The sequence below is a fragment of the Dreissena polymorpha genome, chromosome 8 (genome assembly GCF_020536995.1).
Source record: "Dreissena polymorpha isolate Duluth1 chromosome 8, UMN_Dpol_1.0, whole genome shotgun sequence".
NCBI lineage: Eukaryota > Metazoa > Mollusca > Bivalvia > Myida > Dreissenidae > Dreissena > Dreissena polymorpha.
In genome coordinates this window covers 21,519,372-21,532,432 of record NC_068362.1, presented here as the reverse complement: position 1 = coordinate 21,532,432, position 13,061 = coordinate 21,519,372, and positions in this window count along the sequence as shown.

The following is a 13,061-nucleotide window of genomic DNA, read 5'->3' as shown; positions in this document are numbered from 1 at the left end:
ACAGTGCAAGGTGTGTAAGTGTGAAATGGTAAGACCGTTGTCTACGGTGCAAGTGTTAGATGGCGTCATTGCTGACACCTTTCCTTCCCACCTTGCAACTTCTGGATATTTTGAAACTCATAGAGATGGCTGATATATCGGTTCTTTTGTTTTCTTTCTTTTTCTAGACCTAATTTCTTCGGTGACGTTGACAGAAGCGTCAGTCTGTTCTTTCTTCCTTTGCCTCTTTGTTTTCGTTTGCCGTGTTCTTGAAAATTTAATTTCCTTAATACTGTTGATAACTCCTGTCCTAAAGTCCGTTTCATACTAAACCATCTTAACATACAATGTAGTAATGATGTGGTTGCACAAACAAGTAAAGTGGGCAGAGAATGTCTTTCCGTAGTATCGGCCCTCTTAATGAATACATACAAATTTTGGAAGTGAATACAAAAAAAAACGCATGTGTAATATGTCAATCTATATTCAGATGTGTATTCTTGGACATAACAACGGAAACTGCATCAGTGTAGTAATCTGTTTTATGTACATTTGTCTCATAGTATCGGCCCTTCTGATTGGTTGCTAAGATTTGTTACTATGCGCATTTGCTTGTTCTAAAAAAAGTAATTGGATATATATAAAGGAAACTCTTACTCTTGTTGTTCATACAATATTTTTACATTTTAGTTAAAAATAAGCGCCCTATAAAACATTTGATAAAGCTACTATTTAAGAAATAATTTGTGTACGTTATAGTTTGTTGTAGAATAACCCACAGCCGGAAGTTTAGATGCGTAGGGATTAAATCAAGAGTGTGAATTGCTTACATGGCTATGTTTACCTGGAAACGAGCAGAAAGAGATATTGTTACATCAATTTTTTTTTCTTTTAATAGCAAGTAATTTAAGAAAAAAGTTGGTACATATTTCCCCGGTATATCATCATGAAGCAAAAATTTTAAAGATGCTGGGGACTGTTTCATCAAAGGCCGTACAACAATTGAAATATACGATTAAAACTGAAAATATAAAAGCTGTTAAACAACATGCACTCAAAATATGGACCATTTGGTAAGAAAAATATGATACGTATCAATTTACCGAAATTAGCAATACTATGATTTTGTGTTTAGTAATAATGTTTATTTGAAATATGCACTGTATTCTAAATCTGTCGCACGATGTTTGATGAAACAGCCCCCAGGGCCGGTAACTCAAGGTCAATATTTTAGGATGAAAATATTAAATTCATAATATAAAATAACAGCATCTTTAACAAATAATCATTCTTACAAAAATTCAGTTTTAATGCTCCTGGTAGGGTAGCATATAGCAGTTTAACTGTCAGTCCATCTGTCAGTCTGTGCGTCCGTCCGAAAACTTTACCATTGGCCATAAATTTTGCAATATTGAAGATAGCAAATTAATATTTGGTATGCAGGTGTATCTCGCTGCAAATTTTAAGTGGTGAAAGGTCAAGTTCAAGGTCATCTTTTAAGGTCAAAGGTCAAAAAAACAATCCAAGGGAAGTAACAAGCTTTAAAGGGAGATAATTTCTATTTTATATCATTTATATTTATATAAAAAAAAGTAATTTCCAAATGGCGCAGAAGGGGGCATTGTGTTTCTGACAAACACATATCTTGTTTAAAGAAAATATCCTACTGGGCACACTTAAGCGTATCCAGTCAGTAGAAAACTGCAGTACATTGTTCAAACAACTCTTAGATTTCCAAACTGCCATTCCAGTTCCTGATCAGAATTACAAAAACTGCAGCAGGCAAGTGGTTTAACCGTTGTGTGGAACCCTAAGAAAGAATTAATTATTTCACGTTTGCACATTTAATTGTTTAAACAGTATTCTTTCATGTCTTTCCTCATTGCTGTGGACGCCAATTCTCCTTGGTTGAAGTACAGGAAGACCTGTGCATCTGTGCATGTTCTTCCAGCTCGTCAAATTTCTTGGACATAACCCGTCTGTGGATTTGCCGTCTATTTTCATTGTTTTACATGGAAAAAAGAGTGGCAAACGGTGGAGTATTGGAACATCAAATTCGATGAAAATCGGTGGCAAACAGTGAAAAAAACGTAGGTTTCATTTAGTTCTTTATATAAAATTACTAATATACGTAAAAGCGACATTGTTTATTAGCGGGCTGTTTTCGGAGAAAACCCGAGGTATTGTCATAGCCTGCTCGTCGTCCGCCGTCCGCCGGCGTCGTGCAAAAACCTTTACATTGGCTCTAAAATCAAAGTGCTTCCACCTACAACTTTCAAACTTCATATGTAGATGCACCTTGATGAGTTCTACACGCCACACCCATTTTGGGTCACTAGGTCAAAGGTCAAGGTCACTGTGACCTCTTAAAAAAAATCTGACAAGCTTTCGCAGCCGAGCGTGGCACCCGTTATGCGGTGCTCTTGTTCTTACCTTGATGCTATTCTGTGTATGCCTGGATGTACTTTAAATGTTAGCTTGCTTCATGTTCACCAATTCACTTTTAACAGACAAAAATAACACAACATAATAATAACATTTACATAATCAATTTGATGTCGGCAAATAAATGTATTATCCCATGTAATTTTCCATTTTTAACTACATATACTTTCATGAAGTTTAAATACATGTAATTATATGTAGCAAACACAAAACACACACATACAAATAGACAAAACTTACAGCTAAATCATCCCACATCTGCGTGCACCAATGTTCTAGGCTGGTGACATATGCTCTCAGACTGAACAACACTTGCTGATTATTATAGCACTGGTATTGGTGTCGTGGGGAAAATCTTCTTGGTGTGACTGGAGGTGATGGCTGTACTGGAGAGGAAGTGGGCATACTAGCATTTTTTGGAGAACATGTGGCCTCATTCCCAGAAGAGTAATGTTTAACTGGAGTGGCAGCTAGTACTGCCATGCTAGTACTAAACAAACATCAAGTGTCCTCAAGCCTAAAGTACTTTGCAGATCAAAAGACTAATGTCAATTTAAAAAAATGTTCATTTTATAAATTGATACACAGTTATGAATATTAGGACATTTACTTTAAAGCAAACAGTTTTAATGTTATAAATACATTACCTGCTATCTAATAGCTACTACCTCTGAAGTTGGGTTATTTATCCGGAAATTTATGGAGCCGCCACCTAATGTCCGCGATTTAGCCTAGGCCGGAACATAGTGTAACGTAGCCTAGCTAAAACGGGGTCATCGTGACTCATTCTTTTTCCGGATGTGTTAATATAAACACAGCCATTTTGGTTTCTCTGAAAATGGAATTGTTTGATGTGTACTTGCCGGGTTTTTGTTCAGAGAAGTTTTATTATTTTTCTAACAAATTATTATACAACAAAACACACAAGTCCAGTATACTTTCTTCCGACTTTATACAACTGATCATTTTTCATAACTATTCTTCTGTTGTTCTTTTCTTTTTTCTCTAAAAATAAATATATTAGCATATCTTGTATAAAATGTCTGAACTGTATTGCTTTGTACAATCTCTATGTTGTATGATCATATACATGTATACATTGTATGTATTATATTGAATAAAAAAAATAAAATAAAAATTATTATCCATCTTGTTTGCATTGTATTATATTAAACTTTGGTTCTTGTGGTCATGTGAGGGCAGAGTGTGATTCAAAACGTGCACGTTGTTTTCTTTTAGAATAATAAACTGAGAGAATGATAATCAATTTAATTATGTGCAAATAATGAATTTACTGTGTCGTATGACAAATCTGGTAGATGGCCAGTTAAATGTTTTCAAATGAATTACTCTTATCTTTCACAAGCTGCACGCAGGATCGCTGATGCCCATTCTGCAAGAAGAATGGTCAGACGGGACCTGGAGTAAAGCAACCAACCGTAGGACGTTCCAGAGCTGCAAGCGTGGAGGAGATCCTGTTCCTGTGGCCCCTTGGCGTCTGGTTGGATTGGAGGAAGTTCCGCTTGCCTTGACTTCCCCACCCGTCCTTGACTACTTGGCTCCGGCAAGTCGGTCTTTGCCCGGTGTGTGGCTCCGGCCATACGTCAGTCTTTGCCCGGTGACATTGACCACTTGGCTCCGGCCATCAGTCCGTTCACTGGGAACAGATCACCGCGTACCTGTCATTTGAAGACCGGACCGGTGACCGGTCATTATATGACCAGTCCAGTGGCCGGGCACTGGTCATTGACCGGCCCGGTGACCGGCATTCGAAGACCGGTCCGTATATGAACGGTCCGGTCACTGTTGAGCCTTTGACCTGTCCGGTCACCGGTCAGCTTATGACCAGTCCGGTCATCGATCATTCCGGTTTGCCTGGCCATACCACTGGTCATGCAACCCCTTCTTTGAGCGAGAGAGGCGAGCTCTGTTTCACCGGATTACAACATCCAGCTCGACGTTGACACAACGTGGTCGGCAATTCACAACCGTAGGCGCAGTGGCGTTCCTACACCTAGCCACAGACATAGAAGTTTATCGTCAGATGTCTCAGGTCATTCTTCCAACTCTGACTCATCGTGACAGGACTCATCGTCTGCTTTGACAAGCCCTCACCACTACTGGAGTTGACATTTGGCACGCTGTCCTTATCCGAGCAATTTTCGGCGTCGATCCTCTCGGAAGCGATCTCACCAACGCTCGGGTAGACCCTACTCTAGGAGACCTCATTTCCAGCGTTGCCGAACATTGAACTCGGCATCGCAGGGATAAGGGACATTGCCCCTCCTCACGTAAGCGCTCTCGGACCCCCTGGTCCCCTTGGCGGCCCCCCTCTGATTCCTTGACGGAATCTCAGAACTCCCTTCCACGTGTGTCAGTATCCAAATTGGCCTCTTCACACGTGTAATGCATTTTGAGAATTCATCGATAGCGCGAATAATGTAACAGTTTTATAATATGACAAACACAACAGACACTCCGCTTTTAAAATAGATGCACATGTGTGGTTATTATTTAACATATGGTATTACTGTATAGGAAATATAGTAATATATTTAAAACAAATCTTTACTGATGTTATAGCTCTGCCTCAAATCTTACACATTAATGACCTGTTTATTGCAATGTTTATTTGTTTAACTTTTGTGACTTACTAAACGAAACTCTTTGACGATGGCGGTAGCGTGGAGGTACCCCACGCTGTCAATGAAGTATCTAAGTCATCGGCGGAGGCATACAGCAATTCTTTGGCCGACACGAACATACATGTACGGTGCACAATGATAAACCATTATGATTTGTGCCATCTTGCTTCCAGAGAAATGGACAGAAATAACTATGTATTCCTGTTTTACAATAGCAGACCTGTTTACTTCTACGGATTTGCCGTAGTTACTACGGATTATTTGGCTAAACTACGCACTACGGATTTGTACTGAAAAACTACGGATCCATAGATCAAAATGGTCAAATTTCAGATTTTAATCGTACTTTCGCTTATTTTCGGTCTTAACGGGTAATTTATCAATCATAATCATTTTGGCGCTTGCGTAGTAAAAAACGTTGAAATTCAAGCCTCCCGGGGAACGAGTGCTGATCGAGCTTGTCGAGTCGTCACCGAACTGACTTGCGTATTGGTTCGCAAATTTAGCCGAATATATACGATTGTACGTTGCTATCCAGTATACACATCTCTCTTTCTATTGCGGAGAATACCGACGGTAGTCGATGTATCGGGATTGAGCACGCCTGTTTTTACACACGTCCAAGATGGCGGCAAGCAGACGAGAAATTGCGATTAACGGCGAAAATAATAAATACCATTCAAATTAACAACGGATAATATCATATGGTCAGAAGGGAATAATGTAATGCGTGTGTCAATTAACGCAACATACTACGTTTGAGATTAAAAAACAACAACAAATATTTATCAGAAATCTGCACAGTGAATGTGCGTCACGGAAACGAGTGTTGGAGTCTACTCACAAAGTTAGAGCATTTATTGTAATAAGATGAGTATCGTTCGAAAATGGAAAGAGACAAACATGATTTGATTTATATGTTAGTGGATCTGTGTATAATCAGATTCATATGCATATTCCGCTTTATTATGTTTGTTATGCTGTACAGTTTAATGAAATAGCATTGAACTGAGGTTGTCAAGTGTAAGATATTGAAAGGTAAACAAATAAAATATATTATTCTAACTCCATTTAATACATCATTAACACAACAAGAACACTAAAGGATGTTTGTCAATATTTTTTATGTTTTCCCCTTATGTTATTTAATTTTAAAAAATACTGAATTAAATTAATAGCTACTCTCCAAGAGCTTATGATCAAATGGTGTATTTAAGAATCTATAGATTATTGTAAGTTTAATATGCATGTGGATGGATATTATCTAAATATTGTCTTCATTTTAAGAAGACATTGAAGCAGCACTTTATAATATAAAATGCTGTCAAACATGCACTTAAAAACAATTTTAATTTTGTTACTTATATTCATATGTATGATGCTTAATGTCTACAAATTTCATGGCTTATCGCGTTTTTTTCCCAATTTCATGGTTTATCGCGCTAATTTTCCCAATCCAAATGGCACAGGCTGTAAAACATCAAAGCAAAAAAAAATCACCTAACAGATTTTATTATTAGCAAGTAAATTCATCTAATGCTTTATGTACCGTTAAACTGATATGTGACCCAGTCATGGTGATTTAATGCTCAAAATGATTGAAAAGTTTAAAACTACTGACAACAGCCCCAAACTACTGGGAGATGCCCTCCATACTACTGAGAAGCAAGCGGTAGGGTAAACAGGTCTGCAATAGATGTACTGGCAGTTAAATAAATATTTATTAATAACAACTATTGCAATAGAAAAATAGGCATTAACACAAATTTCACTTACAATAAGCACTGCCATTCTGTTTTTAGTTTTATGCAGTCTAAACATATACAAGCATATAAAACGAGAGCGCCGATGGCGTTGAAAGTCTATTTGCAAGATACAGGAAAGTTTCTGCTGAAGTATATGTTAAAGGATTAGTTGTCGGATTTAAAATGTAAAAGGCTATCAAAATGTTTTTTATGAAGAACAAGACTATTGCAAGGGAATTAGAAATGTATTGACCCTTCTCAATTGCTTTGGTTTTGGGAGGCGACCATTCCTCATCAGATTCACTATTGAGAACAAGTTCGTTACTTATTTTCCTTGCCACCGTCGAGCAATGTTCATTGTCCGAAATATGTTGATTATCCGAAATGTCATATCTATCAATTTGGACGTGAATATTTGGGCCTCTCATAAAATGGCCTTCTGTCAAATTGCTCAACTAAACCAAGCTTTTGTTAAAGTACCAAAGGGTTTCAGGAGACGAATTATTTAAGTCCAACTTTTGTTTGGGTTCTTTACTTTTTGAACAAGAAGGCTTTTGGGAAACCTGTTTTGGTTGCCTTTTACTTTCATCTTTGGATTTATTGGATTTTTTAGAGGATTTTAAAATCTGTTTTCCTTTCACCAGGCTATAGTCGAAAGGCAAGTAATTGGGCCACCTATTACCACCGTATAGGGGACTTACAACCTGTTATAAGACCTGGAAAGGGCTGAAAAAGCTCTCAGTATAAAATGGCGTCCAACGTACTTCGCTAACGCAAGTAGAATCCTCTCTTTTCACGAGAAACCCCGGCAAAACGCGCCGTAGCCACAAGTAGAAGAAATCACCCACAAGATAATCGTCCAGTCTGGTTCCCGTCACGAACTGCCTGGTTTCCGCAGAGTAGCGAATGCTACACTTGCCCCGACTTTCTCTTGTAAGGCGGTGACACATTTTCAAAAGTAAGTAAAAATAAACAAACAAACATAGATACAACATCTAATGGACCTCCTCCGGGATAATTTCATCCACATGAAGTACATGTGTACAAGTCATCCATCCTTAATGTACTTAACCGACATCCGATGTCACGAAATATGTGCGAGCGGTTTCATGTCCACCATTTCAGCGCCTCCTCCACCTATACATGAAATACATGTAATTCCTCCGGTGACCTTTCTCCATCTTTCCCGACTAGCCCCAGTAGAGCTGTTGGGCATTTACCGCCGTCTGCTGCAACATATCCCTCCAGCTGCAACCCCGGATCTTGGCAACCTCCTGCGCCGTCACTCTGATAAAGGAGGGTGATGACAGCTCCTCACCGGCTGCCGGGAAGTATAGAGCATCTGTCTCTAGCAACAGTCTTCCTCCATCAATCCGCCTCAACGCCATCTTGTTGTTTTCCGAAAAATCTCTACGAGCCACCATCAGACTGTAACCGAAGTATGTGTTGGGGAAATACCCTAACCACAAACTGACTTCCTCTAGGGATCCGTTGAAACAATGCAGATGGATCCGTTGCTCAGGAGAAAAGTATCCCCTTGCAGCGGTAAAATAGCTTGTTGTACGCGCTTGTGATGTTCTCTAGGGGCCCTGGACGGCAGTGCAATACTAGCACCAGATGTGGACGAGCCTTTCTTAGGGTGAGGGCCTCGTCCAACGTCCTCCGTTGAAGTTCTGGCTCACCTTTGGTGCCGTCCAGCCCGACTTCACCTAAACCCACGACCTTCTTCTTCCGTAGCTGCGACACCTGGCACTTGGTGGGATATGTGGAGGGGTCGCACCATACGGCGACCGCTCCGTTCAGTCCAACATTCTCCTCCGGCCTCACACGTCGTATAGCCTCGGCAAAGTTTACTGGGCTTATCCCTATCCTGGCACACAGCCGGTCCAAATGGAAATGGGAGTCCATGCTCTCAAACTTGAGAGGGACCACCGGTGTAAACCGCACTCTACGCGGCACCTCCTGCACCACAGGCTCCTCCGCATCGACCTCATCCATCACCTCCATGTCGCTCATATTGACACTCCTCCGAGCTGCGTCCCGGAAGCCAAGGTTTTCGTGGCGATGTAGACTACGACTCACTCGCAATCACTGCCTTGTGGGCATCAGCAGAAGTACTGCTGATCCCGTCCTCTTCCTCGATCCGTGTCTCGACCCCTACTTCCTTGTGTGGACTTCCATCAGCAGGAGTACCGCTGACATCAGCTTCCATCTCGTCCAGAATTGCAACGTCTCTCCCGCCAACTTCATCCACATTCACCTTTACCACAATCGGCACGCTGCAACCAACAGGATCAGGCCACTGCTCTGACGAGAATTGGAAAAGGTACTCTTCATGCTGCTGCAGAGTCAACAGACCCATTACCTCCAGCATAATTCGATACTGAAAGATAACTCCAGGCGAGGTAAGAGGTACACATGTGAAAACCTCTTGGAATCGGCAGCCCCAACTCCTCCGCGACCTCGACCGCCACCTGCCTAGTCCACTCGTCAATGGTGCATTCCTCTCGCCCCATCAGCCGTCCGTCGTTGAGGTAGCGGACCAAATCCTTGACAGTTGCCTACGGACCCACCATAACCGTTGCCAAGTAACGCAGCGCGATCACTCGGACCTGGACAATCCTAGCCCGGCGAGGCGATCTTCGCTGCCTGGGTCATGCTCCCTGGCCAAGGCTGTTGGGTAGTGATGTCCAAAAACGTGTGCCTCCCGGTTATGGAAATTCTCCAGACACCAGAAAACTGGACAATTCTTGAACTTGTGGCCTCTCTTTGGTCCAGCTACCTCCACCTCTGGATTTGCGCAGCCGACCTACGTGCAGCATGCTGCTCTTCGGCTCAACTACTACGAATGGTACTCGCAGCAGTCGGCCTCTCCTCAACCCTTGGAACTGAGCTGGTCCCACAGCTGGTCGGCGGAACCCACTCGACCACAATCTTCGGCGCAACCCATTTTCTTCCTGGGCATTACTTGGCCACATGCCCATGCTCTCCACATCGGTGACAGAGCCACTCATTCTCACACCCGCGGCGCCAATGGCCTTTCTCTCCGCACTTGAAGCACCCACGATCGATCATCACCATCGTCTCTTCCCAGTTCAAAGGCGATGATTTCCGCGCTTTCTTCGGCGAGCCTGCCACCGTCCAACTTTCCTCATCCTCCGAGGTCCGAGCCTCCGAGGTCCGAGAAGTACTCGGAACCTCGGAAGTGCGCGCCTTTGCATGCTCCCTCGCTACTAGCCTCCTCTCTCCTCTCGTCTCCACGTGGTGGACTTTCTGTGGGACCTGTCCAGCACTCCACATCCTTCGAGGTCTGAGAATTACTCTGAACCTCGATTGCGTGGTGTGTCCGTACGCTCCACCGCCACTAGAATCCTACCTCCGCTGGTCTCTGCAAGGTGGTCTGCCTGATGACGACCTTGCCCAGTCACGGATGGTCGCGATGTGCCTCTCAATCCAAGCTTCACTACACATCGCGAACCCCATCCTGAACGCAAATCCGGCCAAGTCGGAAAGCCACTCTCCCTCATTCCCCCGTCGGGCCAGGTCACCCTGCCCTAAGAGAGCCTGCCTCTGATCATAATTGACCAGTGTATTTTGATCAATTAATATTTTCTAAACAAATGCACCACCTTTAAGAAATATATCTATCTTGAACAAATTTACAATTTCAATCTGTTTGCAGCTAGAAATAAATGCAAATGAAATACAAATCCATAGATACTCTTAAAAAACAATAACTGGGGTCTCAAACTGGCACTTTATAACTTGATATCACTGTTTAACAAAAAAGTGACAACAATTTTCACTAAAACAGCATATATTTACAAACAAATATCAAATTGTCTTCCGCGGACAAACACAAAATACAAAATTATGTTCTCAATCAAGGGACACACACATACGAACAATTTTACATACTTCAATTTGTACTTGCATAGAAATACTACACAAGTTTTTATGCAAATACCACACTATCAATATCAATATCACACTAGCTTATTATCTGGCAAGCTAGCATGAACAATCTTTCATATTTTTACAATGCATATTTCTACAGGTCTATTTTTAAACACAACTCAGTGTAGTGTTTATATAAGCATACAACACAGGCCATAACACATCATGTGTGGGACAATTATAACAAATATATACACAAATATGTATACAGCAGAGTAATTCTCATTATTTAACACATATATTGTACAAAGCAAAGTAATCCGCCTATCAACACATCCATGTACACACTATGCTGTGTGTATATAAATTTGATATCAAACAACCCGGTAAGACACCAATTAAATGAAAAATCACTAAATAATTCCACACGGACCTTGTTAATTACAAGATAGGGTTTTTCCTCCAAGTGCAGTAAAACAGGACAGTGTTACAAATATAAAATTTGCATGTAACACATTATGCAACTGGCCAAAATATTTACAATCAAGATTTTCTAATCTCTCTGAAGCAAAATTGCCAAGTGCTCTTAGCAAGGGGAATTTCACCCGGTCAGACGTTATAATACAATCTAATTACAATCTAATTACTTAAAGGTACTAATGAAAAATTAATGGCATCTGTTTCTCTTTCCACAACTAGCTTGAGAAATTTTTCAAAGTCCTCCACCCTCAAATTTACACAACCCTGGCTCTAAAACAGCTGTAAAGTCGCCCTGACTGATGAAATACACCAGTGATATTCATAGAATATACCTCCCACTTATACCATTACACCAACCACCCTCCGCTCAGGCAAGAACCCCCTTTCTTCGTTGTGCAAATTTCAATTCAAATCCACCGGGGCAACATCCCCATTTTTCCACCGTGAATTCTGCAACATTTAAAAAGAAAGTGCTCGCAGCGCCATTATAGTCGAATGGTAAGTAATTGGGCCACCTATTACCACCGTATAGGGGACAATGGCGTCCAACGTACCTCACTAACGCAAGTAGAAACCTCTCTTTTCACGAGAAACCCCGTGAGCCGTAGCCACAAGTAGAAGAAATCACCCACAAGATAATCATACAGTCTGGTTTCCGTCACGAACTGCCTGGTTCGGATAGTCTGAGGACTTCGTCCCTACGAGTGCTGGTCGTGTTTTGATATCTCACCAAAACCAAAGCTCTGGATAGCGTCCTAAAGCGCACTAAATATAAACAAATAACCAAGTATGACTTACCGACCGAACACGAGGTCCAAAAGAAGAACTTAATACATGTGAAGCTGAAGTCTATACGAAAATAATGTTATATTGAAAGAGACTTACTGTATTTGTAATGTGTTGGCTGAATAAAGAGCCACTGGAAGCTGGACTTTGTACTGGCGAGGTTTGTATAGGGTCTGGTGGTATGCAATGGCTTGTGGGGGCCCAAGCGTGCCCGTCCTCTTCCCCACAGTAATATATTTTACTTGTTGTACCAGTAGTGGACTTGGATGAGGTGTCACTATCACTATCAGGCAACTGACTTGTAAGCTGGGGTCTATAAAATTTACAATAGAATGCTCACAACCGAAACTGGCTTTTGAAAATATTTAATATGTTGTTTTGTGAAAATGATATTTCAGACATGAACTATGATACATAACAATTTCATTACATTATTTAATGTCTAAATTACTATCCACAAATAAAATTGCTTTAAATAATCTTCAAAAACAAGTCATCGGAAGCACAGTATTGTCATAATATTGATGGTAAAAGTATTCCAAATTTAGCGAACTATCCGAAATACCTCCACATCGCACGCATTCCGAAACAGCTTGCGTACGGCGTTACCCCACCCTTTTATATCGCGCCAAAACAAATCGAAACAATTTTGGTCTCAGAATGACCGTAAATGCATGCAAATGTAACAAAACATGTTGCATTTTATTGCTAAGGGATACTTTTTCTGTTATATATGCCTAAATATTGACCATTGTTTACCGAGTGCCCTGATTTTCGATTTTTCCCTTTTTACGATTTTCTTTGTTTTTCAGGTGAGCAGACATCTTATTTATGAAACGGATGTGACGTAAACGCATGAAAGCTCTTCAAAAAAAGAGACTTTTCTTGCAATTATTTCACATAGTTTCCCCATACCTCGTTCTGAAACCACACTTTTAGGCCGGGTTTCCATGCATCCGTGTCCGCGTTCCGTATACGGACACGGAGTATCTATTACATGCATCCGCTTATTATTTTAGCCTTTCCGTGTAAAAAGCTCATTCCAAACGTGGTGGTACTTGGATAAGGATGTCGTTATTAGAAG